The sequence below is a fragment of the Crocodylus siamensis genome, chromosome 3 (genome assembly GCF_052110815.1).
Source record: "Crocodylus siamensis isolate JL-2025a chromosome 3, ASM5211081v1, whole genome shotgun sequence".
NCBI lineage: Eukaryota > Metazoa > Chordata > Crocodylia > Crocodylidae > Crocodylus > Crocodylus siamensis.
In genome coordinates this window covers 173,296,196-173,312,864 of record NC_143397.1, presented here as the reverse complement: position 1 = coordinate 173,312,864, position 16,669 = coordinate 173,296,196, and the positions used below count along the sequence as shown (strand labels likewise).

Below are 16,669 nucleotides of genomic sequence, written 5' to 3'. Positions count from 1 at the left end.
ATTCAAGTTACTTCAGTCCCCCAGCATCCCAGGATGTTTTGTGACTCCTCTGAAGACCCCCAGGGGGTTGGGGGTGGGGGCTAGCTTTGGCTCAAGCTTTCTGCACCCGCTGAGCAAGGAGTCATGCTCCAGTGCCCCCTGGCTTCTTGCCTGGACCACTTCAAGCATGTGGCTGCATTTCTGGAATCAAAAGTATATGTCTGTTCAGTAGCCTATCAGTTCAATCTATGCAGCTTAAACTAACCTGCAAAGACTAAACTGATTTTGCCTCAGGCTTTTTAACTGTCTGTACTCAGCCCATTAGACAAAGGAGGAAATGTGATTGAGACTAATTCTGTTCAGTAGTATTGCAACATTATTGCACTATAGAACATAAAGTTCTAGGCTACCAAAAAGCAACAGCGGTAGAGGGAATAAACACGCTTGTTCCCATATCTGATTATTTCAGCCTTCTGATGAGAAAAATCAAGTGAATTAGACACAAAATGGCAAAGGTAACAAAGTTTTTCTCATTCTTCACTAGCTTTTCAAGGGCTCATTAATTATAAAGGTACTATGCAGGTTGAATTATTAGCTAACAGTTATTTTTTTAAAGTCCTGATCCACTGAATTATTTAAGCACATTCTATACTTTAAACTCATACAATCCCATTGATTTCAAAGGGACTATTCTTATGATAGAAGTTAAGAATGCGCTTAACTACTTCATTTGAATGGGGTCTAAAGTCTTTTTATTTTCTCATTTACTTTTCTCTTTTCTTTATGTTACATGCTTATTCTGTACTAAATGTTAGCAGTGCAGTATTAAATTAACTAGCCCAGTGCAGGTTCACGTACACTGAAAAATTTTACATTTCCTTGACAACTTTGTTTTGAAGAAAAAAATTTTGGCTGATGGTTACCATTAGTTTTTGGGATGTTATTTTCTTTGAGGAACTAATGCTTTTTATTACTACTAATCCCCTTTGCTGCCTAGTTTATTTGTTCAGCAGTGCCCTAAATGAAAAATATTTCCTCCAACAAGAACCTTTGTTGCAGTGTGTGTGGCTTGTTAAAGCCAGACCTAAAGAAAATGGATGCATCTGTGAATTGGTCTTCTGATTATATAAACTAAGATTGCTTCACAGAAAGCAATGTGTTATGCTAACTTATATCAGGTAAAGATTTGGCCCATTATCAACCTTACTTACATGCATGCATGCTTATAGATAAATACATGACAGAAAAGCCTTGACAGCACAACAAACACATTTTTGGGAGAATCTACATGAGACATGTTAATACACCTTAGCTTAGTTTACTGTACAGTAAGTGTGTGAGTTCGTGCCGAATTATATAAGGACTGAATTAAGCACAGATTCAGACCTGGAGGTTCAATTTAAAACTTTTATTGTTTCACAAAGTCATAAACTAAGGGGGTCTGTTGGTTCACGAGGTTCCCAAATCAGGCCCTTGCTTTCTAACCTGAAGGCTAGGTGTGGCTGCCCGATTTAGTAGTCTCAGAACTGGTCAACAGCTCATTTAAAAAGGAGTCCCTTATCTTTTTTTAGGCAAAGATACAAAACTGTCCACGCTCTGTCTCTGAGTGAGGCATCTAACATAACTTTACTATCACTTATATATGATAACAAATATACATATGTATTTCTAATTCTTACTTCTATTGGTTACTACTCAACTCATCTACATCATAACATCAGGTGATATGCTCTTTATTATAATTTTTTACACTTCTTATGTTAATTCTTAGTGACCTAAATACATTATTCATCTATATATTTTGCTGTCCTTGGCAGGTTAAAAGGTCAAGGCTTGCAGGTTGCTATGTGCAATTTTTATCATTGCAGTTAACAAGTTGTCATAGTAGCATTTGCATCTCAGGGTCAGATACCGGTCACCAGAATGTCAATCGCTGACTTCTCAACCTCCTTGAAGCATTCTGGGAGTTTTAGTGCTTTGTTCATTATGCTAGGCCTTGCTTAGCATAAGCACTATCTCACAGTAAGGGCATGCTTCTACACATGTGTGTCCTTACTGAGCAGTAAAAATGGCTATTCGTGGCTGAATCTGAAACCTGCAAATGCAGGTATCAAATTTAGTCGCAGTTGGTTAATGCACAGTAATGCATGTATAGACACAACCTGGCACTAAGTTTAGTGCTGGATCTGCCCTCCCAGTAGGGGGCTGGCCTGAGTCCAGCTGCAGGACTCCCGGCTGGGACCCACTCCTGGGCCAGGGCTGGGCCCCTAGCTGTGTCCCTAGCTGCAGACTATAAAAGTGTGCAGCTATTTTGTGCCTTGGGGCACACTGCACAGAAGCCTTGTGGCTCCTGTGCAATCCCCAGGATCACTACAGGCCTTGTGTGGCCCCTTGGGCAGAACACAAGCTGTCTCTGCCTGGGTTGTCCCTTCTCCACAGCTGCTGCTTGACCACAGATGAGTGTTGCAAAGGGCTACAGCTTGCTGCACCCCTTGCCCAGCGCTGATGTCCCCCCAGGGCTGCTAGCTGGCTGTCTCTGGCAGCACGGCCAGCACCTGCTCCCTGCTGCTGCTCACCCCCATCAGTGTATCCTGTCTTTGCAGGTACTGTGGTGAAATGCCTCTGCCATGCAGCTCCCAATCCCTGGCCATGCCCCTATGAACCCGAGTGCCCAGGGAGGTGCAGTGCGAGTCTGAGACAAGGTTGTGGAGAACATGAGCACCCAGAGAGGCGCAGTGTGAGTCCAAGACAAGATTGTAGAGAACCCGAGCACTAGAGAGGTGCCCATTAAGACAAGGCTGTGAAGGAACAGAGCGTCAGCAAGGCGCTGATTGAGATAGGGCTGTGGAAAGCCCAAGTGGCAGTGAAGTATCAAGAAAGACTGAAAAACATCCAGTACATCTGTGAGGCTTGGAGTGTGGTACAGAGGTGGTTGGAGCCAGGCATAGCCCATAAGGCCTGGGTGCACAGAACACCCATTACAGAAATGGGACTAGTAATAGCAGGAGAACCGTGGTCAAGAGAACAAAAGGCAGCCTCCCTATAAAATTTATAAGAACAAAGACATGGCAGGAGAGATTTGACGGTGCTTGTAGGTGGCTTGGCATAGTACAGAGGGCAACTAGGGGAGAGTATGGCAACCCTAGAGCGCCCCTCCTGTTACAGGTCCCAAACCAAGAGCACAAGTGTGTCCTGGGCACCAGAAGGATCATCATCAGCAGGGCATAGGGGGTCAGGCATCCCTAAGCATGCACAAACAGGTAATTGCGCACAGCCTGGGGCACACTTGTGGCACAGTAGCATCAGATAGGGGGCAGCCCCAGGGAGTTTCATGAGAGAGGCCCTGAATGAGGAAGGGGGGACATGGCCAGCCCCTTGCCCCAGTTGTCTGGCAGCCCTGCACACCTTGAGCCTGGGTGCCATGGCATGGTCGACAGAGCGGCAGGCCTGCAGGGACACAGCAGGGAGCACTGTCTGGAGTGGCAGTAGCAGCCAGTAGCCTGGCTTGTCCCACCCTGGGAAGGGGGCAAGGTAGGCAGGCTGCTGGTCCGAGAGGAACAAGCGGGGATGGGGCACTCAGCCAGTGGCTGCCTAGGCCCGGGCCTGCCCAGATGACTTACCATAGTTCCTGGGCACCCATGCATGGCTGACCCCCAATCTGAAACCAGTCAGGCCTGGTGCAGAGCATCTGCAAATGTTGCAAACTCTCACAAAAGGTGTCTGTCTCCTGCCTCTGCAGGGCCAACATCTGGATGTTAGGGAGAGCCCACCAGCCCCAGCATGGATGCAAGATCCAGGTCACCGCCACCCAGCACTGGAGCCATCTGGATGCACCTGCGGCGCACCCTGGGTAGAACTATCATGCTCCAACAGTTGGTGGCAGTGACAGAGGAGTGGGAGGTATGGGACCAGGCCTGATGGGTGAAGGATATTGCCTGGGAGGCTGCCCAGGAGAAGGCATGGGACCAGGCACAGCAGGAGCACTGGGCACATGTGGAGGTCCTGGAGTGGGAGTCCACTGAGGTGCTCTGGCAGCAGGTGGCCCTCCAATCCCAGGTGATGGAAACTGAGGACACGCACCTTCAGACCCTGGACGCTCTCCTGGGCCTGGCGGTCATGCCCATGCCCCCCACTGCTTCTCTGTCCATTGCCCCACAGGGCCCCTTGATCCCACCCTCTGCCCCATAGCAGGCCCCCACCTGGGCCTGGTAGATGGTCCTCTGACACTTCTTGCCTACCAGAGCCTCTGGCCCAACCCTCACCCTGGACCTTGAGCCTGGGCCCAGCTCTGCTGCTGTCTCCTGCAACATGCACCTGAGAACCCAGATGTGCCCCACAGGGATGCTGGCGCTGCACTGGGACAGCCGGGGGGGAGCCACCCAGCTTTGGAGAATGCCATCTCAGGTGGCTGCAGCACAAGGCTGCCACCCACTAGGGTCACCGTGGCCCCTGGACCTGTGGGGGAATGGCCCAAGCCATAAGTGCTGGGCACCTCCCCCCACCTATGGCTCCCCACTCTGGGACAGAAAAACAGAGACATTGTAAATAGTTTTGGCATTATAAACAGGTTTTTTATTGTTTGGGGGGGTGGGGAGGGTGGTGGAGGGGCTCTGTTTGTTGAGAAGGGGGAGGGAGCTCTGTTTGTTGGGGAGGGTGGGGGGAGGGATGGGGATTGTTAGGGAAATAAAGGTTTTTATTTTGAACATGTGCGTGTCCTGAGAGTGGTGCTGGGGGTGGGCAAGCAGTAGGGGGTGTATGGGTAGTTGGGCAGGTGGGCTGGAGTGGGGAGTGCAGGACCAGGGTGTTGGCTAGGGCCTCCTGCACCCAGTGCTCTGGCTTCTGCTGGTGGGTGTGTGGCTCTTTTGGGACCTGGGCAGGGGGTGCCTGCTAGGGCCACCAGAGCCAGCATCATGGCCAGCAAGAGCACAGGGCACTGGGCATTGCTGGCAGGGGCAGGGGCAGGGGCAGGGGTAGGGGCTGGATCAGCCATGGTGCAGGGAGGCAGGGTGAGCAAGGAGGGAACTGCTCTGTGCTGTCCCTATGCTAGATACACAGCTCCTGGGCAGGGAAGGTTCTGGCCAGTGGTCAGAGGCTGGGGTTGTTTTTCCAGGATAGCTGTCAAGTGCTGGCAGCCGGTTTTGGCTTCTAAGAATGGCTGCCAAGTGCTGGTATCTAGGGCCTGAGGATGGAGCTCTCCATGGTGGCCACAGGGGCACATGGCATGGCTGGAGGGACTTAGCACTAAATTAGTGCCAAGTCCCTGCACATGTAGACACCTGTCAAAAACCGCTTTCTGCGCATGAGCTTAATGCGCAGTAAATTTAGTCATGACTAATTGCATGTGTAGACGTGCCCTTATATTGGTATAGCGATGTCAAATGCATGGCTCTCAGAGCTGCTCTATCTGGCTTGCTGGACTACAGATATGTTTCCAGAAGCTGAAGGGCATTTCTTGGGGAGGGGCATGACCTGCTGTACAATCTAGAGCCCTTAGGCCAGGGGCGGGCATTTATTTTGGGCAGAGGGATACTTACTGAATTTTGGTAAGCCATCGAGGGCTCCATGACAGGCAGCCAGGGGAAGATAAATATTAATTTTCTAAATTTTTAAGGGCCCTGCGAGCTGGATAGAATGGCTTGGTGGGCTGCATTTAGCCCACGGGCTGCATTTTGCCCACCCCTGCCTTAGTCCTTGGTGGACATGGTGATCAGGGGCAGGAAAGTGATCAAGGTCTGATATAGTTCTGGTTGCCTTTCCACCACTTTGCCTGTTGCCACTACTACCCCCCCCCCTCAGTTGCTACCCTTGCATTGCCCCATGTCCTTGTCTGGAATCACCTTTTGCCCCAGATTGGATCCAGCCCACAAGGAGTCCCACAGCTTGGAACTGGCCTGGGGTACAAGGTGAGCTTTACACCACTGGATTATAGTGGTACATCAGTGTTTCCTAAAACATGGCGTGGACACCCTGGAGAGGGAAGATAGGGGAGTAGCCTGAAGTACTCAACGGGCATGGAGTACAGACAGACACTCTAGTGGTTCTTCATAGTCTTGGCTTTCTTTTTAAAAGTTAGTCCCTCTCAGTACAAGTAGTATGCTAGGGACCTCAGCCTGTAACTCAAAATATAATGGGGGCAACAATGTCTGCTTGGCTTTGCAGAAAACCTGAAACAGTAGCACTGAAGCATGAACTGTAATACCTGTTTCAATGACTGCCAATATAGATGCTAATTATATTTTAAAACTGTCCATCAGTAGGTGTAAAAGGGGGGTGTAAAAGATTAAGGGCATTGAAAATTAGCCCCTGGAATGGGGATTAAACATAAACAATAGTAGCTATATAAGGTAAGGTGGATAGGCCTTTAACATCACATGGTACAGTTTTAGGGTAGGACAGAACAGGTGTCTTCATTTTTGCCTGATCTTTCAAATAATTCAGAAAACACAGGTTTCTATTATAAAGACACACTGCAATCAGAGGAGGGAAGAGATGAGGGGCAGTAGGAGCAAACAGGCCAAAGTTTTTGGACTAACAGCTTCATAGGTCTTCCTGTATCAGAGAAACAAAGAGCACAAGCAGAGCTCTAGAAAAATAGTCACTGCTGGCAAACCACTGAAAAGTCTTTCTTTTGTGCGTTTGTGAAAAAAACAAACATTGCAAGAAAAAAAAGAAAAGCAGAAAAACCCACAGACAGAAGACTATCAGCCTGCTACTACAAGACATTTTCTCTCTGAGGTTTTGGAAAATTAATAAAATCATGCCTTTGCCATTAGGGTATAATTTTTGCTGTTCCACCGCCTTTTTTTTTCTTGGCTAGATGGTAGAGTGAAAGGTCAGTAGCAGACATGGGTGCAGCTGAGGGTAAAGTTTGTGAATATATGTCAGTATTATTTATACTATAATCCAGAAAACTTAATATGGCCCCATGGTATTACTCTCCACTATGGGCAGGACAGCCATAGGAACCTTCCCCATGCCAAAAAGCATATGCAAGCAATAATCCACAGGACCACAGGAACTACAAAGTCAGCTCTATGGGTTCTACCTCACAGGAGACCCTTGTGGAAAGGAGAAAAGCTAGATGTTCCTTATACATTACTAATTCTGAATCCTTAAAATGGCTGAAGGAGCCACTGCAGTAAGGACACAACTTAAAGCAGGCTAACAGGCTCAAGCTTCCTTCTCTCTGTCCCTGCACTGGCCTTTGAGCCAGACCACGGGTGAGTCTAGCCCCTGGTTGCTGGCCTGAAGAGTCTGGTCTAATTTAAGGTTCAGTGCTACAAGTGGGTTCAGCCAGACAGAGGGAGGTTGAGGGAAGAAGGGCCAGGACAGCGTTTTAGGAACCAGGTGCTTAAACAAACTATGTTCACAGTTAGCTGGATTTGAGCAATTCAGTTTGTTATTTTCCCCCGCTTTTTGTACCATGTTATCTGAATACAACACGAGTAAAATAATATTGATAATAGTAATCCCTACTGGCTACTTGCCGAGGAATTAAAAAAGTGTCTGACATTGCACCAGACCATTGTTTTTGTAGCTTTGAGTAAATGAGTACCAAAAAAATTCAAACAGGTTTTAAAGGTGTTAGAGACTAAAGTATAGTATTCAATTAATACATGTTGTATCCAAAGGAAGTTTTCTTCCACATTTAATAAATGTAGGACATTGATTCAGTTTTCAACAGTCTGCTGATTTGTATGCAACAGCTTTGCAGACTCTGGAGACTGAACCAGGGAATTCTAGGGGCCATAAATATAATATTTTACAACTTCAGCTAATTTCTAGTTTTGCTTGTGCTGCACTTTGCATATTCAGAGCCTACATACAGTGATGTAATCCAGAATTTTTTATGGATTTTTGTAGGCAAAAACAGAGCAGGGAGCACAAATCTGAGTCTTTGTTTGGACCACTTTAGAATAATTGAGTCAAAGGGTTGGAAGGGGCATCAAGAATCAACAAGTCCAGTCCCTGGCACAGATTTGTTTTTTGAAGGCCATATTATGGACAACATCTATTGTTGTTATTTTAGAGTGTCCAAAAGCTGGAAACTTTAAAACACAAACTACCAACACCAAAAACTCTGTGCCCTCAAGGCATGGCACAAGAACTCGGGTAAAAGAAAACAGTTGGAGGGGAAAGAAGAGCTGGCTTTCAAGGGATATAGAGATACTTTGTTTTGTCATGTGCATATCTTGATGAATCCTATTACTTTTTTTTGTTGGGTGGGTTTGCTAAATTTTTGCCTACTTGTGAGATGACAGCATACACAGTATAACAGTATAACTGTAATTGCAGTCTGTTCCTTCTGTCAACGTTTCCTTTTAAATTCTAGTATCTTATGGTCTTATCTTGTTTCCCTACCTTTGCTTCTCTTCTCTGTCCCTCCCACCCTTTTCTTTGCCATTTCTTCCCAAGTATCAATAACTAATGTTTCTATCACAGAACTTCAGAAGCACTTTGCAATCAAGGCAGATGTAACAAGTAGTATAGTAATTATATGAAAAAAGACAACCGTAAAAACATACAGGATGGCAATTAAACAAGAACTTCTAGAAGAATGAAGTCATTAAATTCTAATTTGTAGTAAACCTCATAGAACTTGAAATTAATGTTTGAATGAATAAGGGGAAAGTTCAGCTTCAGGCAGCATTACAGCTTTGCTCCCTGACACAACTCCATTTCCGTTCTACAATAAGCTGTGGGGTTGCAATTGTTGTGTTATTGGATATATTGAGGAAGTTAATCTTTATACCTCCTTCTTTGTATAGCCTTTCCTTTAAACATAGAGTACAACTTGTTCTAGTGCCTATCAAAAGCAAGAGACCAAGTATACATCTCAGATTTTGAGACTCTAAGTACCCCAAAGCAATTTCCAGCTTTTTCACTATTGTTGTAAAGGCCTGATCCTGAGCGCTCTCACCTTCCTCTCAGGGCAGTCAGCAGCACCCCTCAGAGTGTTCAGCACTCACAGGATTGAGTGTCAATTCGTTCATCTTCAGCTCACTAAAATACAAGGAGCATTTTCAACAATCAGCAATTCATCAGCAACCAGCTGCTTTAGACCTGAATTCAGAATAGGTATTTAAGTAACCAGATGAACAAGCACATGGTATCATTTTAACCTGTTCCTTTCACAGTCAGACTAAAAACTGTTATGTTGCATATCTGCATGCAAGAAAACTCTTCCATTTTCGTGTTCCTGAAGAAGCTTGAAACTGAATCCTCTCAAAACATCTGGCTGAAAACTTGAGCATTTTAATATTAAATGCTTCCTGAAATCTATTTGTGTAACTATTCCATCCAGATTTGCCTCATACATTTACAATAAATTGTTTCTAACTGAGTTTGTTATCCTTGCTCTGACTTTGATCTCTCCTGCTGATAACATAACATTAGTAATGGTATTTTTCCAAGTTCAATAGCTAGCTAATATTCCAGGCACAATTTCTGAAGAAAACGCAGTATAATATTTAGGTTTCCGCTATGTATTGTCTTACATTAGAGCTCTTTACTTCAAGTCTTGATTGTTTATAATTCCTTCAAATTCTTAAAATACCTTTACCTAATAAAATTGCCTTCTTCCTTGAAATAAACTTCATGCGCTCTTTTGCTGCTGCTTTAGGAGACAATGCCTCTCTTTTTCTCTGTAACAGCTTTGCATGAGATGGTAAGAAGAATTTGCATACCTCTGTGAATAACATTTGTCACTTTACTGCTGGGACTGGTATTTAGATTGTCATGTCAAAGCTCTTGGGGGCCTGGAAGAAAGAATTCATCAGTAGAGTGAAAGATTCTTTTTTTTTCCCTATCCAAAGGAGGGACACTAGGGAAAGTTAAAGCTAATGAACTGAAGATACATGTGCATAATTTAAAGAGTGTTTCAAGGTCTCATTGGCTTTATGTAAGGTAGCTTAACCCTTCTGAATAAGAACATCTATATGGGAGTTTAACTTGCTTTAAATTACACTTTCTGATTTCTCACCTTTTAGTTGATTCACCCTGACTTTCTGCAGTTACCCTGTGTAAACATGGCCTAGAAGAAATGTTGATCTTTAAAACTGTACCATATTTATATGTAACAAAGTATTTTTTGTGATCATTCAGAGCATCGCATCTCAGAGTACCACAGTATGCTGAAATATATCAACCAATTGCACCCACCAGGCTGCACACCAGTAGGGGAGAGAAGTATGTTAGAGACACCAGCAAAACCCGTTGGATCTTTTTGGTCTACAAAGCATACAGAACAAAAAGGGACCACTTGGGCACGGTGTGGTGAGATCCAAACATGTTTACTAACATATATATCATCCAAAACTTAGCAATAAACATATACTGTAGCTCTGGCAGAATTTGAAAAGCTTCTGAAACACGGTTGGAGATTGTGATGGCCACTAGAGGGCTCATAAAGTATTCAAAATGTTGCTGTACCATTCCTACACACTGCAAAATTCCATTATGAAGTTTCATAAAGTCTCTAGTCCTTAAAAAGCTTTTGTGTGTATTTAATCTTAACCACATGAATAATCTCATTGTAGTCCACTGGATTTAGTTTCAGCTTAAGTCAAGCAGACAACTAAGATGGGTAAAGTTAAGCACATACAAGTTTTTGCATGATCAGAATCTGTTTCATAAAAGTACCTTAGTATATTTAATGTGATTACCTAACAGCTAATTTATTGACTATGAGGCCCTGATTTGGTCACGTTCAGTAGTTCTCAACTTTCTAAAACTCAAAGCATCCCTCCATAACTTTTGTGAATTAAGCTACAGCCCATTTTAAAAAAGAAAGCATTTATTACAGCGCTTACCTCCTTGCAAAAAAATCAGGTAGTGGGGTCAGGTGAGTGACCAGACAGGAATGAGCCTGAACCTATGTTTATATCCTCGCACCTGGCTTATCTCCTTATACGTCAGTGGCATCCTTCAAGGGGTCTATGGGCATGCTGGTTCAGAACCACTGGTCTAGGTGTCTATGGGTGTGTCTACATGTGCAATTAATGTGAATCAATACAGTCTGGAGCAGTTTGAGCCAGAATAAAGTACTCCTGGTGGCTACTCCATCTACACGTACACCCGGGACAGCAACAATTTGAGTCAGGGTGGAGCAGGCCTGGGCTGGCTGGGGTGCAGCAGGAAGAACAGGGGCTCCTGGTGGTAGTTGGGTGGTGGAGGGGCTGCCTGGGGCACAAGGGTGCTGAAAGTGCAGAGCTGTGTGGTTAGGTGGTAGGCAGGAGTCTGGCCCCTGGATGGATGCTATAACTGGCCATAATTTATGCCTGCAGTCAGCATCTACATGTGTGTTTAATTGCAATAAATGACCCCGACGTATGATAGTACTCTCCCCAAGAATACTAGCTCATCCCAGCAAAAATTAGTTTACTGTGGCCTAATACTGTTGCAGATATAGATAGTGACGCTTTACTCTGCAGGTCATTAGTCTACTATGCAGTAAAGCACATGTGTAGATGTGGCTTATACATATTGTATAGCTATTCAAAACTTGATGCTTAGATCATTAACCTATCCCAGGTAGAAATCAAAAGATGCTTAACATGAAGGCAAATTGTGTTCTGGCAGTCACTCATCATGGTGCCCTGTGACCAGTGGGGTCCCTCAAGGCTCTGTCCTGGGACCCATACTGTTCAACATCTTCATTAACGATGTGGACATTGGAGTCAGGAGTGGATTGGCCAAGTTCGCCGATGACACCAAACTTTGGGGCAAAGCATCCACGCCAGAAGATAGGCGGGTGATCCAGGCTGACCTGGACAAGCTCAGCAAATGGGGAGACGAGAACCTCATGGTGTTTAACACTGATAAATGCAAGGTTCTCCACCTTAGGAGGAAAAACCTGCAGCACCCTTATAGGCTCGGCAGTGCTACGTTGGTTAGCACTACAGAAGAAAGAGACTTGGGGGTCATCATTGACCACAAGATGAACATGAGCCTGCAATGCGATGCTGCGGCTAGTAAAGCGACCAAAATGCTGGCGTGCATCCATAGATGCTTCTCGAGCAAATCCCGGGACGTCATTCTCCCCTTGTACTTGGCCTTGGTGAGGCCACAGCTGGAGTACTGCATCCAGTTTTGGGCTCCACAATTCAAAAAGGATGTGGAGAAGCTTGAGAGAGTCCAGAGGAGAGCCACACGCATGATCAGAGGTCAGGAAAACAGATCTTACGATGATAGGCTGAGAGACATGGGACTCTTTAGCCTGGAAAAGCGCAGGCTCAGGGGTGATCTGATGACCACCTATAAGTTTATCAGGGGTGACCACCAGGATCTGGGGGAAAGTCTGTTCACCAGAGCGCCCCAAGGGATGACGAGGTCGAACAGTCACAAACTCCTGCAAAACCGTTTCAGGCTGGACATAAAGAAGAATTTCTTCATTGTCCGAGCCCCCAAGGTCTGGAACAGTCTGCCAGCGGAGGTGGTTCAAGCACCTACATAGAACACCTTCAAGAGTAAATTGGATGCTTATCTTGCTGGGATCCTATGACCCCAGCTGACTTCCTGCCCTTTGGGCAGGGGGCTGGACTCGATGATCTCCCGAGGTCCCTTCCAGCCCTAATGTCTATGAAATCTATGAAATCACTAGAAAGGAAAGGAAATTTACAACTGATTTTTTTCAAAGCATTCCAATATTGCAACATTTATGTTTATCCTGAAACAGAAAGCTGAAATATGACTTTTTTTTTGTGGAATGGCCAACAAAAGGGAGAAATAATGTTGTCTTGAGGAAATGTTCAGACGAAGAGAACAGGTAGTAGACCTAAATGGGGGCACAAGGAATGCATCATTACAACTCACATGAAATACCACCAGTGTCCAAGCAGACACAGACCGTAATGTCTGCCTGACTGGGAAGAAAATATTTCATTTTGATTTTTTTACCTAACCACTGGAATCTATCTTTTGAAAACTTCAGTTTTACTGATCTCCATTTTCCCCACAAGAAAATGTTTCATTCCAAGTGTTTTGATGAGCCCTGCTAATATTATAGTCTTTTGATAATAGTACAGCATTACTGGGATTTTGGATTGTGATCTTTTTCTTTTACAAGAGTCTCACTGGACCAACTGGCATGAATGAGTGTTATAAGATCATCTCTTACTCATTGTAACAATGACAGCTAAATTCTAAAATGGTCCAGGAATTTTCTGCTTATAGTACATCAAATGCAATGCAAAAACTAAACATGACAATACAATCAGTTAAAAAATATGACATGTTGGGGATAGCTATCACACAAGCATAAGAGAAATGATATTAAAGAAAGATGCCACACAGGTTAGGAGATACAGGGAAGATTTTTAGGATCAAGTTCAGAAGTTCAGAAGAGTTACAGGAAATTAGACCCAAAATTTTAAAAAGTAAAGCAGGCATTCAGTATGAAACCTGCTGACAATATTTGTGTGGAGTCTGACAATTAAAAATCAAGGCTGCTATTTTGAGTATAAAAAAGAGTTATTTTCAAAACTGCACATTAATAATAGGATTTTCTCAAGTGCAAAGTGGTAATCTTTTGATAATCGGAAAATATCTCAGTGTTCCCTTGGCTTCCTATTTCTGGACCTGTCACTTATTTCCTATTTCCAATCTGTCACTGGATATGTGTAAAATAGTAAGACGCAAGAAGAGGGTTTGTTTTCCTTGTAAAACATGAAAATAACGTATATTTCTCTTTTGACTATGTAAGAGGTAACTGAGCTATAAACACATGCTTCTCAAAAAAAGTAGTGCAATTTCAAATAAGAAGTAACATCCGGGACAGTATGAAGTTTAATATGTGCTGTTGACTCAGCTGAAAAAGGAATGCATGAGGAACTTCGCATCAGGCAAAGGTCTCAGCACCATGGAACCCCAACTATAGATTTCCTTGACAAGCTGTAACTCTGCATGACACAGGAGTGCTTGACTACAGCCCTAACAGAGCAGCAGCAGAAGTCCTGTTGTGAACAAACAACTAGATTTGCACATAGGTATATTTAGTTTCTCTATGCTTCTATGAATAGGCACAAAAGGGATGGAGTATAGATGGATTCCTTCTTCCCAAATTGCCATGGCTTTTTTACAGAGTCCAAGCTCTGCTTTTTTATAATAAACTGAAAATGAACATAGCGAGCTTGTTTGATTTCATTTGTTTTCCATTATTCTTCATATAGTTGACTCTGAATGGAATAGGTATATCCCTCTTTAGATGGAGTCACCTTTCATAGGCCAGCATTAAAATTCACCATATGAATGATCAAAAAGAGAAAAATGACGGGGGACGTATTAAAAACTTAGAAAAGAAGATGACAACATAAAATCATCCTTGACAGTATCCTGTTTGGTTAATACTGTACTTTCCAGTCCTCACAAATAAGTCTAGGCTTTGCTTCCTGTTTTTGAGTGTAACTTCCACTGACATTATGGGAAGGAGATGCTTTTACTTGGGCCCAAATACTGAGTGCAGCACTTAACCCAAATAACTAGGTTGGGCATATGAAAAATGGCCTCCCTTGACACACATACCCTGCAGACAGCCTGTGGGCCTTCTGTTTTTTTGTGGATTCTGAGATGACCAGATTAGTCACTTCACACTTAAATTAGCACTTTATTTCCATGCCTGTAGCCCCATGTAGGTGAATGGCTATGTATATGAGCAGAAGCAGACTGCCAACCTATGCATAAATAGCATTTTAAAGACTTAGATAACCTATAGAGAACGAAATTTTGTTTTTTAGGCCAGTGGTCACCCACCTTTTAGGAGCTGTGGGTCAAATTTAACAGAAGTCTGTTTGAAGACCCACTGCCACATCTGATATGGATATCACCGTTCCCCCACACCACTACATTGAAATTGATGTCCTGGCTTCACAGGCCAGGTGCAATTGTTAGGCAGGCCTTTGGCCCATGGGTCCATGGGCTATAGGCTGTCAACCTCTGGTCTAGAAATCTGAAAAAGAATAGAATATCACCCTCTGTGGAAGTTACTTTCACACAATGGCCATTGTAGTGCTTCTGGACCCCTTTCCAGCATTTTCACTGAGATTGGGTGGGTAGGATCCAAGTTATAATCAATCTTGTGAGGTCTGAGCTGTCTTTGAATTTACAGTATTCCATGATTATATAGGGGCCACAGACCTCTGCAAAGGCCTGTTTTGTTTGATGACAGAACACTAGATGGTCAACATGTCTGCCTGAATATTGCTGTAGGTGAGGTAATGCTCAATGTATGCCATAATCAAAATTTTCAGAAAAGGCCAGTGAGTTCAGAATGGCTTAGTTTTTGGCTACCCAGTTTGAAATACCTATAGTTTAATTTTCAAAGGAGTCTGGGACTTGCTATTCTTAAAGATGTTTGCCAGAGTTATAGATGGTCAGTGTGGCAGAAGGCCACCTCTGTTTCTCCCCAAAAACTCTGTTCTGTGACAATTTGGTTAAGATGGACCCTGCAGAGGGTACACGCCTTACTCTATCTCTTTAGGTAACATGAGCTGGATACATTTCTGAGGGAGGGGGGAAACCTGCTCCCTCTGCCTGCATGATTGGCATCTCATACCTAGGTGAGGGGCTTGGGCTCCCTGGGGAGCTAGGAACTGCCAGTCTACCCAGCAACTAGTGATGCATTTCAAATTGGTTGGCTCACAGCCAACAGGTGCTGGCCTCCATTGGACCAGGTAATGAGGTCATAAGGGCTATATAAGTTAAGGATTGCCCAGGAGGAGGGGGCAGCAGCCATGAGGAAGACTCAGAGAGAGAGAAGAGCTGGACCATCTGAAACTTGCTCTCTCTCTCAAAACTCATGATCAAGGAACTGCCTGCCTCCAGAGGGAATCTCCACCTGCATCTGGATGATACTTGTGAGTAAGCTACTTGAGATCTAACTAGATAAATATCTTGCAGTAACTCAGATGCATGTTCAAAGGTTACCCAGCCATGCTAGTTTGCTCTATGGGATTTCTCTCATATTGCTCTACCCTGTACCCTATTCCAGCCCTACCCCTTGTAACCAGTAAAGTTCTTCTTTGTACCTAGCCTGGGAAACTTACTTGGGTGTGGGTCTAGATTATGCCTTGGGGTCCCCTTGGTTCGGCTGACTAAGAGAGACCACTACTTGTGCTTCTGACTGAGGGAAGCACCCTCAAGTGCTTGAAGTGAGTCAAGTATTGTTGAGGGCTACTAGGCCTGTGTTTCCCAGGGTGCACAGAGCCAGAATCAAGCCCGGCTTTGGGTGGTGGCAGTTTTTACCCCAGGCTAGCTGGTGTGCTCCAGAAAGGGGGTCAGCCAGATGTGAGGCTCCCCCAGAGCCTGGAAGGTGGTTGGGCACAGTGAGGTGGGTGGCTGAATGCAGGAGCACCCCCTACTGGCCTCCCACAGTCAGTACTTCAGAAAAGTCAGGCCTACTTGTCTCAATGAAGAATACAACATCCCTAGAAACTTTTGAACATTTTGCCCCAGCTGATTAAGTTTTGTAGTGTAGATCTGGACCAAAATAGTTTTGAACATGCTGGATTTTAGCCATCATCCACAGCAATTAGGTGTTATGTTCTGTGAAGTAGAATCACGTTTAGGACATTTAAAAATATAATTATGATTCATTAAACTGTTGTACGTTTTAGGATTTTCACCATCCTTACCTCTTCTCTTTGACTTCATTTGGGAATTGTGACCATACATCACAATATGGAATATGGACTGA

At 44.4% G+C, this 16,669-nt stretch overlaps 1 long non-coding RNA gene across 1 annotated transcript; it reads left to right on the top strand.

The window, feature by feature from the left end:
• Positions 1-392: 392 nt before the first annotated feature.
• LOC149869133 (uncharacterized) lies at positions 393-10,410 on the top strand. Its single transcript, XR_016441077.1, has 3 exons — positions 393-494; positions 3,719-3,879; positions 10,084-10,410. It is a non-coding gene; the product is annotated as an uncharacterized LOC149869133 (long non-coding RNA).
• The last annotated feature ends 6,259 nt before the right edge of the window (positions 10,411-16,669 follow it).